The 22,615-nt window shown below is 39.1% G+C and overlaps 1 protein-coding gene across 3 annotated transcripts in view; it reads right to left on the reverse strand.

Moving 5' to 3' along the window:
• TANK (TRAF family member associated NFKB activator) overlaps positions 1–22,615 on the reverse strand; it is a 96,011-nt gene that overhangs the window by 61,642 nt on the left and 11,754 nt on the right. Inside the window, exon 1 of one of the 3 annotated variants that reach the window (XM_027559517.1) lies at positions 15,883–16,022. The exons of 1 other annotated variant lie outside the window; for it this stretch is intronic. The gene's annotated coding sequence lies outside the window, so the exon portion shown is untranslated. Of the gene's footprint in view, positions 1–15,882; positions 16,023–22,615 lie in introns of those variants that run through there. One more of the 3 variants, XM_027559493.1, reaches the window with a different exon arrangement.

Below are 22,615 nucleotides of genomic sequence, written 5' to 3' on the forward strand. Positions count from 1 at the left end.
GAGAAATATCAATAACCTCAGATATGCAGATGACACCACACTTATGGCAGAAAGCGAAGATGAACTAAAGAGCCTCTTGATGAAAGTGAAAGAGGAGAGTGAAAAAGTTGGCTTAAAACTCAACATTCAGAAAACTAAGATTATAGCATCCAGTCCCATCACTTCATGGCAAATAGATGGGGAAACAATGGAAACAATGACAGACTTTATTTTCTTGGACTCCAAAATCACTGCAGATGGTGACTGCAGCCATGAAATACACTTTACTAGGTAGAATGGAAAAGAAAGTACAGGCTTTGAATTCAGATCTCAGACCTGCAATTTTTCTGGCTATTTACTTAGTTTCTCTGAGTATTAGTTTTTTATATATAGTTTGTAGGTTTATTGTGAAGACTGAGATCATATGTGAAACATATCTGTTAACTGTTTCTCAATATCCATTCTCTGCTCTTCTAGTATTCCTGAATTTTAGCTGATGTGGTCATGTGACTATGTTCTGGTCATAGGCCAGTGAGTGTAACTTCCAAGACAAGCTCTCTTTTTTCCCCCCTTTCCTTTTCCTTTATTGTGTGAGTCACCCGAAACATTGTGGTGAGGGCAATACTTCCGGATGGTGGAACAACAACGGGATGTGGAACGACAGGAATAAAGACGCCTAGGTCCTTGACCCTGTGGAGCTGCTGTATTGACTCTGGACATCTTATACTTTGAACTGTCATACACAAGAGAAATAAAATATCCGTCTTATTGGTTTAAGCCACTGCCATTGGGGAGTTCTTAAAAGAGAAGCTGAGCTGTATCCCAACTGGAATCACATTCAAGACTGACCCAGCACTGAAGACACAGTAGGTTCCCTTTTTTTTCCATGGGAAAGAGACAAACTTATATAGTCTTTGCCTTTTTCTCTAATTAGAGCTTATAATTTAGTAAGGTAAAAATACATGAGCTCACCCAAAGGTCCACTCCAGATTTGTGCATTTCACTGTACCTAGGTTTTATCTCAAAGGAAGAAGAAAAGAACTGTTAAGTAAAAGTGTAAGCAGTAAAAAGGTATAATAGAAGGAACAATTAAAAGGAGAGAATTGTGGAAGGCTTCACAGAGGATCTGACACTTATACTGGGCCCTGAAATACGAGAATGATTTCAACAAGTAGAATGAAAGGAGAACGAACATTCACTCTGAAAAAGTAGACGCTCTGAGAAATCACTTCTGCTGCTGCTGCTAAGTCGCTTCAGTCGTGTCCGACTCTGTGCGACCCCACAGACGGCAGCCCACCAGGCTCCCCCATCCCTGGGATTCTCCAGGCAAGAACACTGGAGTGGCTTGCCATTTCCTTCTCCAATGCATGAGAGTGAAAAGTGAAAGTGAAGTCGCTCAGTCGTGTCCGACTCTTTGTGACCCCATGGACTGCAGCCCACCAGGATCCTCCTTCCATGGGATTCCCCAGGCAAGAGTACTGGAGTGGGGTGCCATCACTAGTATAGTGCATTTAGGGACTGGTGGTGAGTACAATATTTACGCAAGTGAGGTATGTATACAGGAAGGATGGAGAGGTCAGGGTGCTGAGACAGGATAGTTGGGGCCACCACATATGACTGTCCTGCACTGAAAAAACCCTATGGGTCCCAATCATGTAGACCATAACTGGAATGAAGCACCCGGCAGTTGCAGAGTGTACTAACTACATGAACTGTACACAGCAGACTTAGATATGGCCAGACTGCAAGAGACCTTGAATGTCACTCTAATTTTAACCTGCTGACATTAAGGAATTTTCAAGCAAGAGATGAATATGTTTTAGAAAGATAAACCGGATACCAGCAGAATACAAACTAATGAGGGAGACAAAGTGAGTATATCCATAGCAAACCATTGTTGTATTCTGGTAAAAGCTAAGGGCTTGAACTAGAGTAAGGGAAATGAAAGATAAATGGATTCAAGAGACATTTAAAAGGCAAATTTAACAGGATTCACTGGCCAACTGGATGTGTACAACAGACAAGAAGGAAGCATTCAGCAACTCTGAGAGAGTTGGCCTGGGAAGGAGTCCTAGCATCTGTATTTTAATAAGCAAAGTAACCGGTTTATTTTGTCAAAGGTGTCTGGCCAGCCATATTTTTCAAAATATAGGGCAAACAGCAATGCCAGTCAGCCACAGAGAAATAGGAAGAAAAACTGAGAGACAGGAGAGGATACTGAATTTAATTTTGGACAAAAGTGCGAACAGAGACATAATTAACAATAAGGCAGGAAAAAATGTACCAACTGAGTGCTAACGAAATCTAAAGGAAGAAATGATGGCTAAGTAAGCCTTCCATCCAGCTACTATTCTTAAAGTCCTGTTTTTAATGTCCTCTGACACTGGCTGACAGTCAACCAGGCCAAAATCTTTCTACCAAAAAATAAACAAAACCTCTACATTGTTTTAAAAGAAAACAGTGGAGAGAGAAAGAAGCAAAACTCACTACTGTACCACTTTGTGTCACAAGATATACACCTTTCTTTCTCCCAAATACAAACCAAAATATAGGCGGGAATATTGTCTAGTGCTCTGCTGTGTTAACCCTTATATACTGTTAAATAACGAGAAAAATAGCTTTCTGGTAGAGCGTTTGAATGTGTGATTTTTCTTAAGTCTTTCTAGTCTACTCTACCAAACTTATGATAATGAAATAGTATTAGTAATCATCTTTCACAGGAATAGAACAGTTTCTACCTATTTTCTGGTTTTAACTTATAAAGTTTGAAAAAAAGTCCCTCCATCCCGAAGACAACAGTGTAAGAGATGTCACAGGCCGTACCAGATTCACAAAAGGCAAAGTTTTTCTTGAAAAAGTAGTTAAAATTTCATGAGTTAACAGATTAGGGGCCCCTCCAACAACTCTGAGTCATTTACTAAATCACAATCACTATGAAAGGACAGAGCTCGTCTATGAAAAGAGAATGAAACTTCAGGAGACAGAGGACCTTTTTCACAAAAAGGCCTATTTCCTCCTCTTAAACTGCAGTTTAAATTGCTGGGCAGTCATATTTAGCCTTGAGAATATTACCAGTGATAAATGGGAACAGGCAAAAGTCTACATAATAATAAGCTATATTCTGTGCTCTTGATCACTGGCACAGAACTCTTCAAACCCCGGCTTTTAATTTCCCTAAGGACAGCTAGAGGCTGTTGGGCCAATGCTTGCCAAGTCACAACTTGTTTTATTAGAAGTAATTGAGAGAACTCCAGTGAGAAAATAAATAAGGTTTCAGAGATTTCCAGATCTCCATTTCTAGGCATTCCCAAGAAGTTTAGGATGTGACTGTAAATGTATAATATGATAAAAGTTTAAAACCAGATACAATATTTTTATACCATGCAACACACTTTCTTATTCCTAATGTCAAATACTCCTGAATACAGGACCCCAAATCTCTGAGGAACCCTACAAACCAACTTCTCAAACCTGTCTCTGTGCCAAAATTACCCACATTTCCACTCTTTTCAGGGCCACCCGTTTTTCTCACATGTGAATACTCAGATCTACTAAGTCCTAGCATTTACTATGCTATCCTATTGTGGAGAGGCAAGAGTTTATTAAAAATTTTGATTTGACGTTTCATTTCCTTTTGCATTTGGAAAAAATAAAAAGATGCTATAAAATAAAAATTCCAAATCTTATTTTTAACTGAGGCCACATCTTGTGTAAAATATAGTAGCTTCTCTTAATACAAATCAGAGAATCAAAATTAAAAGCCTAGTCAACCAAAGATAAAATCAGAGCTGGAGTGCAGAATCCCTGTCCAAACTAGACATGCTTGTTGATGGGTGAGAGTGAATAAGCTATAGCCTTTCTGTGAGCCTCAGTTCCCTCATCTGCCCCAGTTTAGAATGTCTGGGGCACAGCATGCTGTAGGACAATGGTTCCCAACCTGTCAGTACATCAGAATAATCCAGGGCAGTTAAAACAAACAGACAGACAGACAGACAAAAAAAACACATCAGCAAACCCTGTCCAAGACTTCCAGGACCATAATTTTTTTGGGGCATGGGGTGGAGTACGGGGGAGGTAGGCGAGGGTAGAAAAAGAGAGAAACAAGTGTGAGAGATTTCGAATCACTGCCGCAGAGGGCCAAGTCATAATGGGAAAGCACTGAACTCTGAAAAATACTACACAAATATGTACTAAGGCAGGGAAATGGGCTTCCATAAAGTGTCCTTTTGTTCCATGGTGATATGCTTTTTTAATTGTTCTGGAAGTGCAGAGAATTCAGAATCAAAAATAGCAGTTGCTAAGGTAGATGTTCTTTAAAAAAAAAAAGGTATTTTGATACTTTGGCAGATGGTTCAGAGCAATAGCACTCTTGCTGATCTTGGTTCATGAAATCTCCACAATTCACCAGTCTATGTGACAAGTGTTTTCTCTATTAATGGAAGAGACACCATTAATGGCATTTGCATTGATGTTAGTGTTGAAAGACAAATCTGAGACCACAGCTTTTCTCCCACCAAGCAGTCCTTATAACTTGATTCTCCCTGCTACCAACATTCCAAATCATCTTAATTCTTTTTAAATTCTCTATCTACAGATAGTTGATAAAGAACAGAGATCCCAGTGACAGGCCTTCAATCTGAACAGGCACATACACAGCCATGAACCAGAAGATTCTGAACACTAAGAACCTTATATCTGAAAGGTAAGCATCCCAACAATGGTGGTCGTTCCCTATTTCCTCCTGGGAAACATTAGGGACAGGGGTAGAGTCTTACACCTACTGAGATAAAAATTACTTGCCAGCTACTTTACATAAACTACCTTATTTTAATCTTCCCTCTCCAGATAAGGAAACTGGGATTCAAAAGGTTAAATAAGTTGCCTAATGTCAACAAATTAGAAAAATGGAAGACCCAGATAAATCCAGGTCTCTTTGATGTGAAAGACCAATATCTTAGTTCTTTTCACTGTAATTAATTTCTATTTATTTTTAATCAAAGCATAATGCATCTATATTTTAATGAGACAAATAACTTTATAAGGTTTAAGAAAAACAGAAGTCCCTTACTCTCCTCTTCTCCCTCCCCACTTCCTTCTTCACCCTGGCAACAATTTTCAGCTCTTTTGATTCTTTTTGGTATTTATCTTTGTATTTCTAAATAATTTGCTAATATTGTCACTACTGATTTCTATTTTACTTGTCTTCCCATTATGCAAGACAAGGATTCAGCTCTCTTTTAAAGTCTCCCCTCCCTTTATGCCTCCTCATCCTTCTAATATTTATGTACTATTTATTAGATTTACATTGCACTTTTACTTTCTTATGACTGTGTAATGTTATTCACTGCTGAGCCATATAATATACTATGGCTTCTTTTCCTTTCCTTAAAAATATTGTCATTACTCTATCAATTTCATGTTCTTACAAGTTTCTCTCCTTGAGCGTTCTGACTTGCTCAAGTTTAGACTTGTTCATCTCTGTGCAGAGAGGAAAGCCTTCACCTTGAGACCTTCTTTCAACCTGAATTTGATGATTCCCTTTATTCATCTCTCTCTCTAGCTGAATCTCTCATTCTCAGTATCCCAAATCTTCATCCTCCCTGTTTTACTCCTCAATTTGGTGGGGTAAACCCTCCAGTAGCTTTCTGATGAAGTGCTTACAAAGTAAATTTTTTGAGACCTTGCTGAAAGTATATTTTCAGACTTTGCTGAAATTATATTTCAGATAACTGAAAATATCCTTACCCTGAGGTTTAACTGACAGTTCGCCAGGTTGAGTCCCAGGTTGTAAGTAATTTTTCCTCAGAATTTTGTTGCTACACTCCCTTTTGTTTTTGTTGAAGTTCAGGGCCATTTTGATTCCTGCTCCTGTACTTAACCCATCTGGAAGTTCATCCGTCATTGTTGCAAATTTTCTTGAATTACTTTTTGGGCCATTTCATTCCTTCTCTGTGCCTGTTTGGGACTCCCACTATCGGGATGTTAAATTTTCTGAAGTGGTACTCTAACTCCTCCTACCTCCTTCTTTTTAAACAAACATTTACCCCCTTACTTTATAGATACATATATCTTAAATTTGTTGTCCTTGACAACAAGCACTGTGATGACAAATGGTGTCTAACCAATCCTCAATAAAAAGTAATAATCAAGGAAAATAGTGTGCTTCTGGAACTCCACTGAGGCTGTGGGTGTGTAGCCGAACAATGCTCTACTACCAATTACTACCAATTGCCCAGCTCAACCACAGCAGCTCAACTTTGATTAGTTATACACATTTGGATTTCAAGTTTGAAAAGAATCACGTGCTTAAAGGTAGATTTCCTCCACCCCTTTTGCTTTTCAGTCGCCAAGTCACGTCTGATTCTTTGGACCCCATGGACTGCAGGATGCCAGGCCTCCTTGTCCCTCACCATCTCCCTGAGTTCCCCCAAGTTCATGTCCACTGAATCGATGATGTCATCCAGCCATCTCATTCTCTGTCACCCTCTTCTCCTTCTGCCTTCGATCTTTCCTAGCATTAGGGTTTTTTCCAATGAGTCGGCTGTTTACATCAGGTGACCAAAGTATCAGAGTTTCAGATTTATTATTATTTTTTTTTAGAGTTTCAGCTTTAGCATCAGTCCTTCCAATGAGTATTCAGGGTTGATTTTCTTTAGGATTGATTGGTTTGATCTCCATGCTGTCCTAGGTACTCTCAAGAGTCTTCTCCAGCACCACAGTTCAAAAGCATCTTTAACAAGGTCTCCTTTTTGTGGACAAGTAGAGACAAGTGTGGGTGATTTAGTAAGTAGAACAAGGGTCCTCTCCTGGGTTTTCCCCACTGCTGAGATTATTATGCTTCTGGATAAGTGTTCTACCAGGGTTGACACTTGTGGTAAGAGGCCAGTTTAAATCTAAAGCAGTTTCAGGATGGGGTGATTCTAGAGTAACTGTTTACCTCTTCTACTCTGCCCTAGAAAAGAAAGTCACCTGCTTTTCCCAACCCCTTGGGGTATGAATAATAACAGTTCACATTCTACTTCAGAAAAGTTGCCATTTTAGCAAAGGAAGAGGTGAGCAAGTGAATGAGAGATACATCCTGTCTTTTCTATTTAGCTCTATGTTTGACTCCTCAGCCACAAAAAGCAACAAAAGCAAAAAGCAGAAAAAAAGTCAATAATGTAGTATATACACATAAATAAAAGGACATCTTCTGTCTTAGATGGTTAAGGTAAACCTTTGACCACACTGAAAAGTATGTGTGTTTCCTTACTTGAAGAAAGGAAATGGAAGAGAACTGTCACTCCTGACATTTACTTCCAATCATTTCCCACTTTTAAGAGACTTCCATTAGTACAGCAGCCAGTTCCCCAAAATGACAGCTTCCATTTCTATTCTCACTCTCCAGGTTGTAAACTTCGGTTATGGATATACCCATAGCACACTGCACTATGCTGTCACTGTGTACCACTGTTCCAAGTTTCAGGCAGCTGAAATCACAGAAACTTAAATATCACAGATCCAGCAGAGTCAGAATTTGCATTTTGCATTTTTTTAAAAAATAAGCTGGTTAGCTAAATGCATCAGGATAGATAAGGTAAGACAATCCCACAGATCAAACCCAAAACTCACCAAACTAGGTTCTCTATTTTTCTGGATGTCAGAACTTGGTGAAACTTTTTTTATCTTCTAAGAGTTAAAAGGAGACTTCATAGCCAAAGACCACACCCATGAGTCTCAGCTTTGCCTCACTTCCTTTTTTATCTCCAGCAGCACTTCTTTCCCTCAAGTTGTATAAAATTCTATGGGTTGAAGTGCAAAATGAAATAGTGTAACACCAAAAGGGAAACTGGACATGAGATGTTCTACCCATCTGAGGTATTGCTCAGTTAGCTTGCTTAGCCATGTTAAGGGGTATCCTTTCCTCTGAGTAGGGGCCATGTTAGAATCTGGAGATGTGGGAGAAGAATTACCAGTTTAAAATGGTTACCTAATATTTAAAAAATCTGTCTTTCATAAATCATATAAAGTAGGGCTCTACAGAATATTCTTGGATGGGGAAAACTTCAAGAGGAAGTTTACATTGAGTATGAGGAGGTGTAAGACCTTTGTGGGAAGAAAGGTCACATATTTTTATCTCCTAGGATTTGTGGTATTTTAATGTTTATAAAAAAGGAAATATGGATTTAAAAAGGCTGAAAAACATCAATATGAAGGGAAAGGCATTTTAGTTTAGGGATAGCAAATATATAAAGTCATGAAATTAATCATGGTAAAAGCCATATATTTACTGGCTAGAAATAGTAAAACCACTTACATATCCCACAAGAATAGTTGATTTTTTTTCGAGTAATTTAAAATTGTTATCTTGAAGGGACTTGAATCCCTGATTTCTGTCCTTAGAGCAAATCATTCTTCACAGCAAAATCACCTGATTGAGTTTGTTCTGCTGCTAAAGAGAACAATTCTCCATACCTAATTCTACTGCAAATATCTCAAGGATTCCTATAACTTCAGGTAAGTAACCCTCAAACTAGAACTCATTATTTTTCTTAGTCCACTCAATTTCCAATAATTCATAACTACAATGACTTGTAGACAGACTGTTTTCACTGTTAACAACATGTTTTCAACAGACCCTTCTTTTTTTGCCAAGAAAAAAGCACGGTGGTAAGTGAAAGCTACTACAGATCATTGCTCAAAATGTTTACCCTCATAATTTAGTAATGATAATTACCATTAAAGAAAGTATATCTCTGAAGTTAAAAAGGAAGAAAACAAGGTTACTGTTCAGGACACTTCTCCCATGAGACAAACAATTAACATTATTATTTACTTCCCAAACTTTTTTCTTAAAATAATTTAAAAAGTCTCTTAAGAAATGCTTTTCTTGCTTGAACAACAATGTGAATACATTCAACACTACTGAATTGTACACTTAAATATGGCTAAGGTGGTAAACTTCACATTATGTGTAATTTTACCACGATTTTAAAAAATGTTTTTATAGATTAGGAATTGAAAACTGTAACATATACAATTACATAGGTCCCAAAGGCTTGTTTTCAGTTGCCAAGGCTCTGGTACCACTGCCTGTTTCAATCGTCCTCAACTTTTTTGAACAGTTTTCAAACAATGCACACAGTTCAAAAGATTGCGTACGCTAATTTGCCACCCACCCACAAGGGAGTTGAATCCATATTCTGTTATCCTTTTCTGAAAATGATTCAGAATCTTGGTTTTGGACTACAGAGAAATTTTGTTACCAATTTTGTTAGCTATTCTTGCTAATAGCCTCCTCTTTTCCTCTACCCATGATTGAAAACCATAGCAGTAACCGTAAGAGACAACATGGGATGAATGGTAGCCACAATGTAAATCCTACAGAAAATAGAAACTAAAACTTGGTTTGACATCATTACACACAATCAAGTTGAAACTGAATAGTAATATTCATGCTTAGAAAGCTGTTAGAAAACAAAAGGATATTGAGTAGCAATAGCTAATCAGCTAAAGCATGAGTATATGGCTGGCTCTTGAACAACACCAGTTTGAAGTGCACAAGTCCACTTATCCATGGATATTTTCATGAGTAAATACTGCAGTACTATATGATCTGTCATTGGTTGAATCCCTGGATGTGCAATTGCCGATATGGTGGAACCACAGATACACAGGAACCTTGGATACAGAGGGTTAACTTTACATGCAGATTTTCAATTGAGCAGAGGGTTGCCATGCCTAACCTCCGTGTTGTTCAAGGACCAACTGTTGTTAGAATAGTGTTTTACATCAAGAGGCTATGTATTCTTTTTTTTTTTAATCATTTTCTGACAGATAACTGGTATGCTTTTTAAAAATATGCAGTCTTTGTCTGTTATAGGTTGTTGTTTAGTCACTAAGTTGTGTTTGACTGTTTGTGACCCCATGGACTGTAGCCCACCAGGATCCTTTATCCATGGGATTTCCTAGGCAAGAATACTGGAGTGAGTTACCATTTCCTACTCCAAGGAATTTTCCCAACCCAACTCCTGCATTGGCAGAAGATTCTTTACCAGTGAGCTACCAGGGAAGGGCATGCCCCCAAATTATGCCAATAATCACGTGTTCTAGATTAACAGATGTTTAAGATACTCAAATATCCACTGACAGAATACCTGCATTCCTCTGTAAATAACATTTATGAGCGTCTTGAAGTTTCCTCCAGTTCACAGATGTATACTGCTAAACTGCATTATCTAAAGTAATAGTCTTACTTGAAAGCAATCAAAAAGTATTTAAAATAATCATTTATAAAAGTGAATAGCTCTCCCAGAGATTACATAATACACTACTATCCACATATTAACAGTAAGCCATTCGTTAGCTGAGCCAAACAGAGGGCTGTGCTTATATGGCTTCTATGCCTCAGAAGCCAGCCCTGTTCTTAAGTGTGTCCACAGGCTATGTACATACCTAGACTGTTGCTGATTTTCACTTCATATTCAGTAAGTCAAAGCATGCTGAGCTTGTATATTTTCTCAGCCACTCATTTTGAAACTCCCCTATAGGATTTGGCTAGAGTAGAATGTCAGCTTGGTTACTACCTCTAAAGCAAGAAATTTCCTGGGAAAATTGGGAAGCTGATGACAACAAAGTGAAACTGTTCTTTCAGGGCATAAAAGCTTGCCCATGTAGAAGCAACACCCTTTCCTTTATAAATTGGAGGAGAGAAAAAACCGTAAAGCACTTTATTAGACCCTCAGTGTACCTACAGCATTTTCCCTGAAAAATAAAAAAAGGTGGAGGATAAAATGACCAGGATCAGTACAGCAGTTCTTCATTCTCTACATTATTGGTGCTTCACACCCCTTCAATTATAAGGATTTACTCTAAGGAGCTTTTGTTTGCCTTTTAAAGTTCTGGATCTTTCTGCTGAATATTACTGTTGCCTTAAGAACAATGTACAGTTGACCTTGAACAACATGGGTTTTAACTACATGGATATACTTACGGGCGAATTTTTTTCCCCACTAAATACATACTACAGTACTACACTATCTGCAGTTGATTGTATCTGAAGATGCAGAACCTCGGAAAGAGAGGGCTGACTATAAACTGCTTGCAGATTTTCAACTACTGGGAGCTGTGGCACCCCTAACCTCCAGGTATTATTTAAGGGTCCACTGTACTTTCAGATGGTTTCATGAATTAATTCTTTCAGACTTTCAAACAGAGAGCTCTTAAACTATTTTAGGTTTCACTGGTGGCTCAGCAAGTTGAGCTAAGTCTGGCAATGCAGGAGATGCTGAGTTCAATCCCTGAGTTAGGAAGATCCCCTGGAGAAGGAAATGGCAACCCACTCCAGTATTCTTGCCTGGGAAATCCCATGGACAGAGGAGCCTGGTGGGCTACAATCCATGGGGTTGCAAAGAGTCAGATACAACTTAGCAACTAAACAAGCTATTTAAACTACCTCAAATCATAGAAAGAAAAAACTATTCTAAATTCTTTTTAGAAAATCAGCATAGCCTTGATATTAAACTCTGGCAAAGATAATAGGAACAAAGATGACTACAGATGTAACTCAATCACTGATTTTAAATAAAATTGTTACCAAAAAGAAACCTATGTGCTTAAATTCAACACAATGATGAAGTGTAAGGTTGGTTCAAAAACTAGAAATCAAAGATACAAATGAACTTATTTACAAAACAGAAGTAGAGCACAGATGTAGAAAACAAACTTACAGTTAACATGAGTTAAAGGGGAGGGATAAATTGGAAGACTGGGACTGATCTATACACACTATATAAAATAACTAATGAACCTACTGTATAGCCCAGAGAAATCTATTAAATACTCCATAATCAATATTCAGGTCAAGAAGCAACAGTTAGAACTGGACATGAAACAACAGATTGGTTCTGAATCAGGAAAGGAGTATATCAAGGCCATATACTGTCACCCTGCTTATTTAACTTATTTGCAGAGAACATCATGTGAAATGCCGGGCTGGATGAAGCACAAGCTGGAATCAACAGTGCCAGGAGAAATATCAATAACCTTGATATTTGGTGGTGGTGGCAGATGACATCACTCTTATGGCAGAAAACGAAGAAGAACTAAAGATCTTCTTGATGAAAGTGAAAGAGGAGGGTGAAAAAGTTGGCTTAAAACTCAACATTCGGGAAACTAAGATCATGGCATCCAGTCCCATCACTTCATGGCAAATAGATGGGGAAACAATTGAAACTGCAGGTGGTGACTGCAGCCATGAAATTAAAAGATGCTTGCTCCTTGGAAGAAAACCTATGGCCAACCTAGAGAGCATATTAAAAAGCAGAGATATAACTTTGGCAACAAAGGTCCATCTAGTCAAAGCTACGGTTTTTCCAGTAGTCATGTATGGATGTGAGAGTTGGACTGTAAAGAAAGCTGAGCACCGAAGAATTGGTGCTTTTGAACTGTGGTGTTGGAGGACTCTTGACAGTCCCTTGGACTGCAAGGAGATCCAATCAGTCCATCCTAAAGGAGATCAGTCCTGAATATTCATTGGAAGGTCTGATGCTGAAGCTGAAATGCCAATACTTTGGCCACCTGATGGAAAGAACTGACTCAATGGGAAAGACCCTGATGCTGGGAAAGACTGAAGGCAGGAGGAGAAGGGGACGACAGAGGATGAGATGGTTGGATGACATTACCGACTCATTGGATATGAGTTTGAGCAAGCCCTGGGAGTTGGTGATGGACAGGGAAGCCTGGAGTGCTGCAGTCCATGGGGTCACAAAGAGTCAGACACGACTGAGCAACCGAACTGACTAATGGCCTATATGGGAAAACAAACAAACAAAAAAAGTGGATATATGTACATATACTTTGCTGTACACCTGAAATTAACACATTATAAGTCAACTATACTCCAATAAAAATTAAAAACAACAACAACAACAAAAGTAGAAATCTACTAAAACAATTTGCCACTCTAAAAGGTCAAGGAAGAAAACCACATGATTGGCCACATTAGATGCCAAAATGTCATATACGACAAAACTCAACTTCCACTCCTGATAAAAATGTTTAGTACTAAAGTAGCAATGAAAATACATCAAGACAACAAGAAATATATACACCAAATGAAAACTCAACATCTACTGTTCAAAACTGCTCTCAAAGTGCTAGCCAATGCAAAAGAAAAAACAAAATAAAAAAACCCCAACTTTAGACACAATCCAAAATCTATTCCCTGTAAAAATCCCCAAAGCTAGAAATATTAAAGACACTTCTTCGATAAATTAAATTATTTGAAATTTATTATAAAATTCATACTCAATGATGACACAATAAAAATAACTGCAAATGAATAAATATGATAAGGATGGCCAGAATCACTGTTATTATATATCACTGTTTTGGAGAAGGTAGAAATTTATAAAAAAAAGAAAGAAGTAAGTATAAAGAAGGAGGTAAGATTATATTCAGAAGACTATTTTCCTAGAAAATTCAAGAGACAATTTATTAAAACCAGTAATTTTAGAAAGTTGGCCAGATATATAAATCATCTACATGTCAGTCACAAAATATTAGTGGGTAGTTAAAACCCCCCAAGGGCTTCCCTGGTGACTCAGTGGTAAAGAATCTGCCTTCAACGCACGAGAATCTCTCCCCTAGAGAAGGAAATGGCAACCCATATCAGCTTTCTTGCCTGGGAAATCCCATGGACAGAGGAGCCTGGTGGGTTACAGTCCATGGGGTCACAAACAGTCGGACATGACTGAGCAACTATACAACAACAACAACAAAACCCCCCAAAGAAACCTGTTTTAATGAAATATAAATAGTTTACTTTAAATTTTACCTGAGAGAGAACACAATCACCAAGGATATTTAAAGAGGGACTTGCTTTATGAATGACTGCTACTGCTACTGCTAAGTCACTTCATTCGTGTCCGACTCTGTGAGACCCATAGATGGCAGCCCACCAGGCTCCCCCGTCCCTGGGATTCTCCAGGCAAGAACACTGGAGTGGGTTGCCATTTCCTTCTCCAATGCATGAAAGTGAAGTCGCTCAGTCGTGTCGGACTCTTAGCGACCCCATGGACTGTAGCCTACCAGGCTCCTCCATCCATGGGATTTTCCAGGCAAGAGTACTGGAATGGGGTGCCATTGCCTTCTCCGTATGAATGACTACAAAATGCCTAAACAAAGAGAGATTGGTAATTGTATAGGAAGAAGCAAACAGAACAAAGGGACATAAGAATCCAAAAAAGACTCATGTATGCCTGGAAATTTACTATATTAAGGTAGTATTTCTAGCCCATTGGGAATTAATTGATTTCAGCAAATGATTTCAGCAAAAATGGCTAAATCCCTATCTTATAAAATGTTAAAAAATAATTTTCATATGTTTTAATGAGTAAAGCATAACAACCGTAAGAATATTTAATGAATATAGGAAAATATTTTAATAATTTTTGAGTGAGGACCATCTTCTTAAGAGAAAACCTGGGCATTTTAACCCAAAGACTAATAGTTCTTGAAAATATTCGCCATATAATTCACAAAGGGTTAATAATTTGTATCCTAATGAAATATAGATTAAATAATCGTGAAGAACAAGGGCAAAATATATAGACAGGCCATATTAAGAGATGTTTAACTACATTTGGAACATCCAGGCAAAGAAATCCCATGATGACATTAAGGTAAAGCAGAGCTATATATGGTTAAGATTTCCATATATATTCTATCTGAAAAACGAAATCATAGGACTGTATGCACATACAATCTGATTTTCATAAGAAAGCGAAATAACACGTTTATGTACAACTAAGAGAGATGTGCAAGGCGTTGGAGTACCTGTGGCTGGGGAAAGGGCCGTGAAGGAGTTTCATTTTCTGCTTAAAACATGACTGTTAGCACTTTAGGGTTCTCTTCTCCTCCCCAATGAGAGGGACAAAACATTTTTTTCAGCAGACTACAGAGCTCGCTTCTCTGTTCCCCCTCTTTGAAGTGTGTATTCCCGTCGTGGTAGGGAAACAGATCACGCTATTTCCCTTCACTTTCGTGTCACTTCACTTCCTTTACTACCGTTTCTCTCTTAAGATACAACTTGTCAAAAGAATCTGTGAGACACATGACACTTTATATAGCAAAGGCTGCTCTACTTCTTGTTACAGCATAGTAAGAGACACAGAGTCTCTTTGGTTTGAGTATCTTCCCCCTCCTTGTTTCACTTCGTGACGAGCACAGCCTGTTACACGTGTAACTCATCACTAGTCAGTTTACACCGCACAAGGGATTCCGCCTAACGCCCGGTTCCCACTGGGGGCAGGGTTTGCTTCTGCTCTTTCCGCCTCAGCCATCCAGTTTCTCCTTGACCCTCGGGGAGGTTACCCAACTTCTCAGTGACAAGGCTATGATGACACCCCACAGGAAAGCTGAGACAGAAACTGTGCAATAACCTTGGGGAAAAAAAAAAACAACAGAAAGAACCTAGGAAGTTTTTGAAAGAGTAACAAAGATAGTATTAACTTCTGGAAGGCAGCCTTCGGTCCTCAAGGGGGCTGGGACCTCCAGGTGGGGTCTACCGCTCACTCTGACATCACAGGCCTGCCTCCCCGGTTGGCAGGCCAAGAAATCAAGTCACAGAGAGCGGCCGACGCGGAATCGGGCAGGATCCGTCCCCGGCAGCCGTCGTTGCTGCGCAGACGCCGTGGGCCCGGAAAGCCCCTCCCGGTCCGCTCCGGGACAGGGACCCAGGTGATTTCTTTCGCACAAAGTCCCTCCCCACCATGAGAACTGGTTGTCTCCGCAGCTCCGCGGCTTCTCTCCCTGTGGCGCCCATACGGCCAGCGCATCCCTCTCGCTCACACACACAAATTCTCCGTCGCCGTGCCCGACGCATTCGGACACTGCAACTCGCTAGCGAAGTTTCTTACTCACAGCTCAGGGTTTCCGCACCGGTCTCTCCAGTCTCTAAGTCGCCGGCGCCCGGCCGAGTGACTCCAACCGGAAGTTGTTTTCCGTTCCAGTTCAGAGGGCAGCGCCTGCGCGTGGATCCCTTAACCCTTCACCCTCCACCCCTCCAAGCCAGACCGTGCCCCTCCCGCCACTTCCCCCAACCTCACCCAAGCCCCGCCCAGCCCTGCCCCGCCCAGCGCAGCCCGGCCCGAAACTACCGACCCGGAAAGGCACGAGAAGTCAAGTTTAAAGGTCAGCGGAGGGTCTCTTGTTAAAGATATAGATTCACCCTTAGAGATTCCCAGAGTTAAGAGCTCAGCTAAGTAACTTCAGTCTTGTCCAACTCTTTGAGACTTAGTGGATGGTAGCCCATCAGGCTTCTCAGTCCATGGGATTCTCCAGGCAAGAATACTGGAGTGGGTTGCCATGCCCTTCTCCAAGAGTTAAGAGCAACTGGGGTGAATTCCAAGAATCGTCATTTTCAGAAGATATTCATGTGAACGTGATTAGGGTTATTAAGCTCCACATGCTGAGAAAAACCACACACACACACACACACACACACACATACACACACACACACACCCATTTGGGTTTTCCCCAACTAGCAACACCTATCATTAAAAGTACTTGCTAAAGCTGAATGATTGCTACATGCAAGTAGATCTCTATTTAAAAAATTTCCCCTAACTTAGGATTCTCCGTTATTCCATTTCCTACCCATGCTTGAATATTTTCCAAGATGAAAATTTTAGACCGATAGCTCAAGAAAAGTTTTAGCTCGGATATCTACTATCTCAGGCAAGTTGCTTAATCTAATGAATCTTGATTTTCTAAAATCTGACAGCAGAGGACAAGGATAACCTACTTCACTGGATGGATGGTTGCAGGATCAACTGATAATGTAAGCCAAAAAAAAAAAAAAATGGTAAAATTCAAAATGCTCTGCAAATGAAAGGGGCTGTCTGGAGTCAGTCATGTCATCCTGGCTCCTTCCCACCATCAAGCACATTCCTAGTATTCCTTTTAGGAAAAGAGTAGTCAAATCCACAGCATATAAGTATATGGACTCTCCCTGAGAACACTGAAGGTTGGGACTCTCCACATTGACTGAGGTATAACTGTATTTGGCTGAATGCATGTAACACTTCCAGAAGCCTACTATTTATTTAATTAAAACAATATTTTTAAAAACTATCACTATTTTTGCATGTATCTGACAAGAGTTGGTGGTGTTTGAAAAAGACTTCATCACCAAGCACAAGCATATTAAGGGTGTTGAAAATAGCAATTTCAAAACCAAGATTAAAATGACCATGAATACTATATATGGTTGTCAGGTAGAACCCACTCTAGAACATAGCTTTATATCCACAGACTTGATGAAATTTCCAAATTTGAGAACATGCCTGTCCTAGTGATCTTGGACAAGCCATGCTTAGACAGGTCTTCAGTCTATCCAAGATTCTTTCTTCATCCTGAACGTTTCAAACCTAGCTCTGCAGTCTTGAGCTCCTTTTTTTCTAGTTGTACTGCTGCATATTACTTAGAAGCTGCTATCCCTCCAGGGGAGTCCAGTATCTTGCTCCTCCTAGGATAGTAACTTTTCTCTGTTAGAGCATAACAATCAAGTTCTGATTGCCTCAATTTCTCCCTACACTTCTGAATCGTGGACGTTTACACTTCTTTCTTTAGGCCCAGTACATCTAAGGATTTAAAGACTTGCCAAATTACAGTGTATTTTACTGGATTATCTTGAATATTTGGCTTATTTTTTAAGTCAAAGCCAAAACATAATTTTAAAAACATTGTCTTTTTAAAAAACAGAAACTTTTTGGTAGAGCATTGTGACCAGTTGAACAGTTTTCTTGTAATAAGTAATTGAGTTAATCATGATAGTACAGTACTTTTTAAAAAAAAATTTGTGAGTGATTTTAAGTTCACAGCAAATTTGCAAGGAACATATAGAGATTTACCATACACTCCCTACTCTGAAACATGCATAAGACTCTTCATCATCAACATTTCCCACCAGAGTGATACATTTGTCACAACTGATGAAACTACATTGACATATTATCATCCAAAGTCCATAGTTTACATTAGGGTTCACTCTTGGTATTATACATTCCATGAGTGTGGACAGAAGCATAAATGACATATATCTATCATTATAGTATTATACTATACTGGAGGATACCAGTATACTCTATATACTCTGACGTGTATCCATAATTGTAGTACCATAAACACCAATACTTTGGCCACCTGATGCAAAGAGCTGACTCATTGGAAAAGACCCTGATGCTGGGAAAGATTGAGGGCAGGAGGAGAAGGGGACGACAGAGGATGAGATGGTTGGATGGCATCATCGACTTGATAGACATGGGTTTAGGTGGACTCTGGGAGTTGGTGATAGACAGGGAGGCCTGGCGTGCTGCGGTTCATGGGGTTGCAAAGAGTCGGATACGACTGAGCGACTGAACTGAACTGAACTATAATAGAATAATTTCATTATCCTAAAAATCCTCTATTCTCCACTTGTTCATCTCTTCCTCTCCCTAATCTCTGACAACCACTGATCTTTTTACTGTCTTCATAGTTGTGCCTTTTCCAGAATGTCATATGTTGGAACCACACTTTATGTAGCCTTTTCAGATTGGCTTCTTTCACTTAGTAATATGCATTTGAATTTCCTCCATGTCTTTTTATGGCTTGAAAAATCATTTTTTTTTTTTAATGCTGAATAATACTCCATTGTCTGGATGTACCACAGTTTATCCATTCCTACTGGAAGACATCTTGGTTGCTTCCAACTTTTGGCAATTATGAATAAAGCTACTATAAACATTAGTATGCAGGGTTTTGCATGTGTTTTCAGCTACTTTCACACTCCTAAATATAAAGCAGTGTGATTGTTGGGTTGTAGAGCAAAAGCCGGAGAAGGCAATGGTAACCCACTTCTGTACTCTTGCCTTGAAAATCACATGGATGGAGGATCCTAGTGGGCTGCCGTCGATGGGGTTGCACAGAGTCGGAAACGACTGAAGTGACTTAGCAGCAGCAGCAGCAACAATGTCAGAGAATTATTTTTGCTTCATATCCTCATCAGCATTTGGTGTTGTCAGTGTTCTGGATTTTGGCCATTTTAAAAGGATTGTAGTGGTATCTCATTGTGTTTTAATTTTCATTTCCCTGATGATATATAATGTGGAGCATCTTTTCACATGGTGATTTTAGTCTGTATATCTTTTTTGTAAACTATCTGTTAAAGTTCTTGATCCATTTTAAAACTGGATTGTTTGTTCTCTTATTGTTGAATATTAAGAATACTCTGTATATTTTGTATAACAGTCCTTTATCAGATGTATCTTTTGAAAATATTTCTACCAGTCTGTGGCTTGTCTTTTAATTCTCTTTACAGTGTCTTTTGCAGAGCAAAAAAATTTAATTTTAATGAAGTCTAACTTATCCAGCACTGCTTCTGAGCAAATTGAAGGAGCTACTTTGACTATTTCTAATTTAAATAGTAGAATTTAATAATATACTCAGAATCTAAAACTGAATTCATGAGCATTTTGAAATACGAAAGTGCTAAACATTTTAAATAAAGAAAGAAAAAAATTAAACATATCCATTTCTTAACTATATATTTTTATCTTTCCACTCCCATAATGTTGTAGTCATGAAGAGAAGTGGCTGCATACTTCTCCAATGGCTGAAATATGCATAAATGCTGGGCTAAATGGATGAGTTTTGTGCTAAAATGGTGTCAAACATTTTCCTTTTTTATAATGATTTTTTAAAAATTTATTTTTGGCTACGCTGGGCCTTCACTGCTGCGTGGGCTTTTCTCTAGTTGTGGAGAGTGGGGGCTGCTCTCTAGTGGTGGTGCGTGGCTTTTCATCATGGTGGCCTCTCTTGTTTCAGAGCCCAGGCTCTAGGGCACATGGTCTTCAGTAGCTGTAGCTCCTGGGCTCCAGGGCACAGCCTCAATAGTTGTGGCACATAGGCTTAGTTACTCTGCAGCATGTGGGGTCTTCCCGGACCAGGGATGGAATCCGTGTCCCCTGCATTGGCAGGTGGATTCTTTACCACTGAGCCACCAGGGAAGCCCCATGATAAACTCGTTAAATACAATATGTTTTATTAAGGTTAGGAATTTGAGGAATAACCCTTTAAAAATGATGTAATTTCACTCTAATTTTCCTTATATTATTATGTACCTAAGGTTAGCAAGCAAGTATTGGAGGGTAGGATGAAATGAAAATGAGAACTGCAGGCTTATTAAAACCATTTCAGAACCTATTTTCAAAACTGCTAAATATTTTATTGAGAGTTCTGAATATAAATCCAGAAACAAGGAAAGCTGCCAGTATAAATACTACTACAACTTGGAATGTCAGGTATGCATCAATGAGCTCAGTCAAATCTTTGATGTGAAATATCACTATTAATAGAATCTGGTTGACTTCTGATTTAGGATGACATCTGGACTAGCTGTGTTTGTCTCAGACTCTCTGAATTAAATGCCTTATGAAAAATCAGAAAAATATGAGAACTCATAATAGCATCAAAAGGCAGGATTGATGACCAGACCCACTGCACATGGCTGAGAAGCTATACCCTGTACAGGACCCTCAATTGAAATAGGCATTCACTTGCCAAGCTTTGCTACCTTGGGACTTAACTCTTCAAGAGTAGATGTAACCCTGTTGACAGGCATCCTACTGACAGAATTTGACAAGATTTTTAGCCATTTTCAAGAACCATAGGGCTGAAATGGACATCAAGCTTTGTAGTTTGAAGGTGAGCACACTTGTGACTTTAAGGATAGTAAGCAAGCTATCTGCCCTATGGCACCTACTAGTGAAATGGACAGTAGTAACTCCACTAGTACGTATTACCTCCAAATGCTATTTTTTTTTTTTTTTACACATCTTGTTGCCCCATCATTCCCCCATTAGTACTTCTTTTTATTATCTATTGATAGTTTGGACCTCTGGTTTGGAGAATACCAACATGATTCCAATAGGTGTAGACACACGTGATATTCTGTATCTAAGGATATGTGAAGCAAATAACGGAAGGGCCTGGGCAGACAGACTGGTGTGTTTGACCCTCTGGGAGTTTAATTTTCATACATGGTGCCGGTCAAGGAAAAGATGAATGATTTTTTTTTTCTAATTAACCAGGAATTCTCTCTTCATATTACAATAACTCGACAATAAGGGTGAGGGATCTCGCCTTAGGCCAGTACTCATAGTGAGAACATTGATAAATGTTAGCTTTAGATTCAAAAGTTAGATATGAGCTATGCATGTCTTTATGTCTCCCAGCTCAAGACCTATGCTGAGGAGCTAGTAGAAATCAGGCAGATAATGAGAAGAACCAAATAAAATCCACACATCTAGTTATAAGGGCTACAAAAAACTTGCCATGAGTTTAATACAAGATAAACTTGTATTAATAAGTGTAATACAAGATAAAGCATCCTTTTGAAAAGATTGTGCTGCATAAAGGAAGAAGAACAAAGTCCCCCAAAATTTGGGGAAAGTGAACACTTTAGAAAATGGTTTGCCATAACCATAAGTAAACGGAAAGAATTGGATTTGTATTCTCTGTGATACAAAACTTGAAATCTAAGATATCATATTAGACTAAGATAAGGAGGGAGAAATAACAAAGATGGGTAAGTTAAGGCTGTAAGGATGTAGAACATGCAATGTCAAAATCTGAATATTTATTTGAACATAAGAAAGGGAATCCATACTACAGAATATTATTAGAGGAAAGATAATGAAGTGAAACAGAGAGGGCAATGGCAACCCACTCCAGTACTCTTGCCTGGAAAATCCCATGGACGGAGGAGCCTGATAGGCTGCAGTCCAAGGGGTCATGAAGAGTCAGACACGACTGATCGACTTCACTTTCACTTTTCACTTTCCTGCATTGGAGAAGGAAATGGCAACCCACTCCAGTGTTCTTGCCTGGAGAATCCCAGGAACAGCAGAGCCTGGTGGGCTGCCATCTATGGGGTCGCACAGAGTCGGACACGACTTAAGTGACTTAGCAGCAGCAGCAGCAATGAAGTGAAAAAGAGAAAATGTCAGTTGCTCAGTCATGTCCGACTCTTTCTGATCCCATGGACGGAAGCCAGTTTTCTCTGTCCCTGGAATTCTCCAGGCAAGAATGCTGGAGTGCGTAACCATTCCTTTTTCCAGGGCATCTTCCCAACCCAGGGATCGAACCTAGGTCTACCCACATCGCAGGAAGATTCTTTACCATCTGAGCTACAAGGGAAAGGATAAATGGATGGAAACAATTAAATGGAAATAATAATAATGGAGAGAGAGTGCTCCATCTTCTGAAAAAGAAATCTGAGGAAATGGAACAGAAATAGCAGCTAAAGATATATCAGAATATATCTGAAGTAATACTTTGATATGAGGCAATCAGAGATGAAAAAAACCTCAATGAGTTTTGAAACATACCAATAAAAAGAGATCAAACATTTTGATCTATCCAGAGAAAAATTTTACTATTCAATGATGTATCAATTCATTCATTAATTCTGGAACTATTTTGTGAGTGGTTGCTGTATGCTAAAAGTTAGAGTCACAAAGACTACCAAGACACAGTTTTACCTAAAAAAGAATTTAGCGTCTATTGTGGAGGATATGCATATAAGAAACAGGCAATTGCTACACAATGT

This window comes from Bos indicus x Bos taurus, chromosome 2 (genome assembly GCF_003369695.1).
Source record: "Bos indicus x Bos taurus breed Angus x Brahman F1 hybrid chromosome 2, Bos_hybrid_MaternalHap_v2.0, whole genome shotgun sequence".
NCBI lineage: Eukaryota > Metazoa > Chordata > Mammalia > Artiodactyla > Bovidae > Bos > Bos indicus x Bos taurus.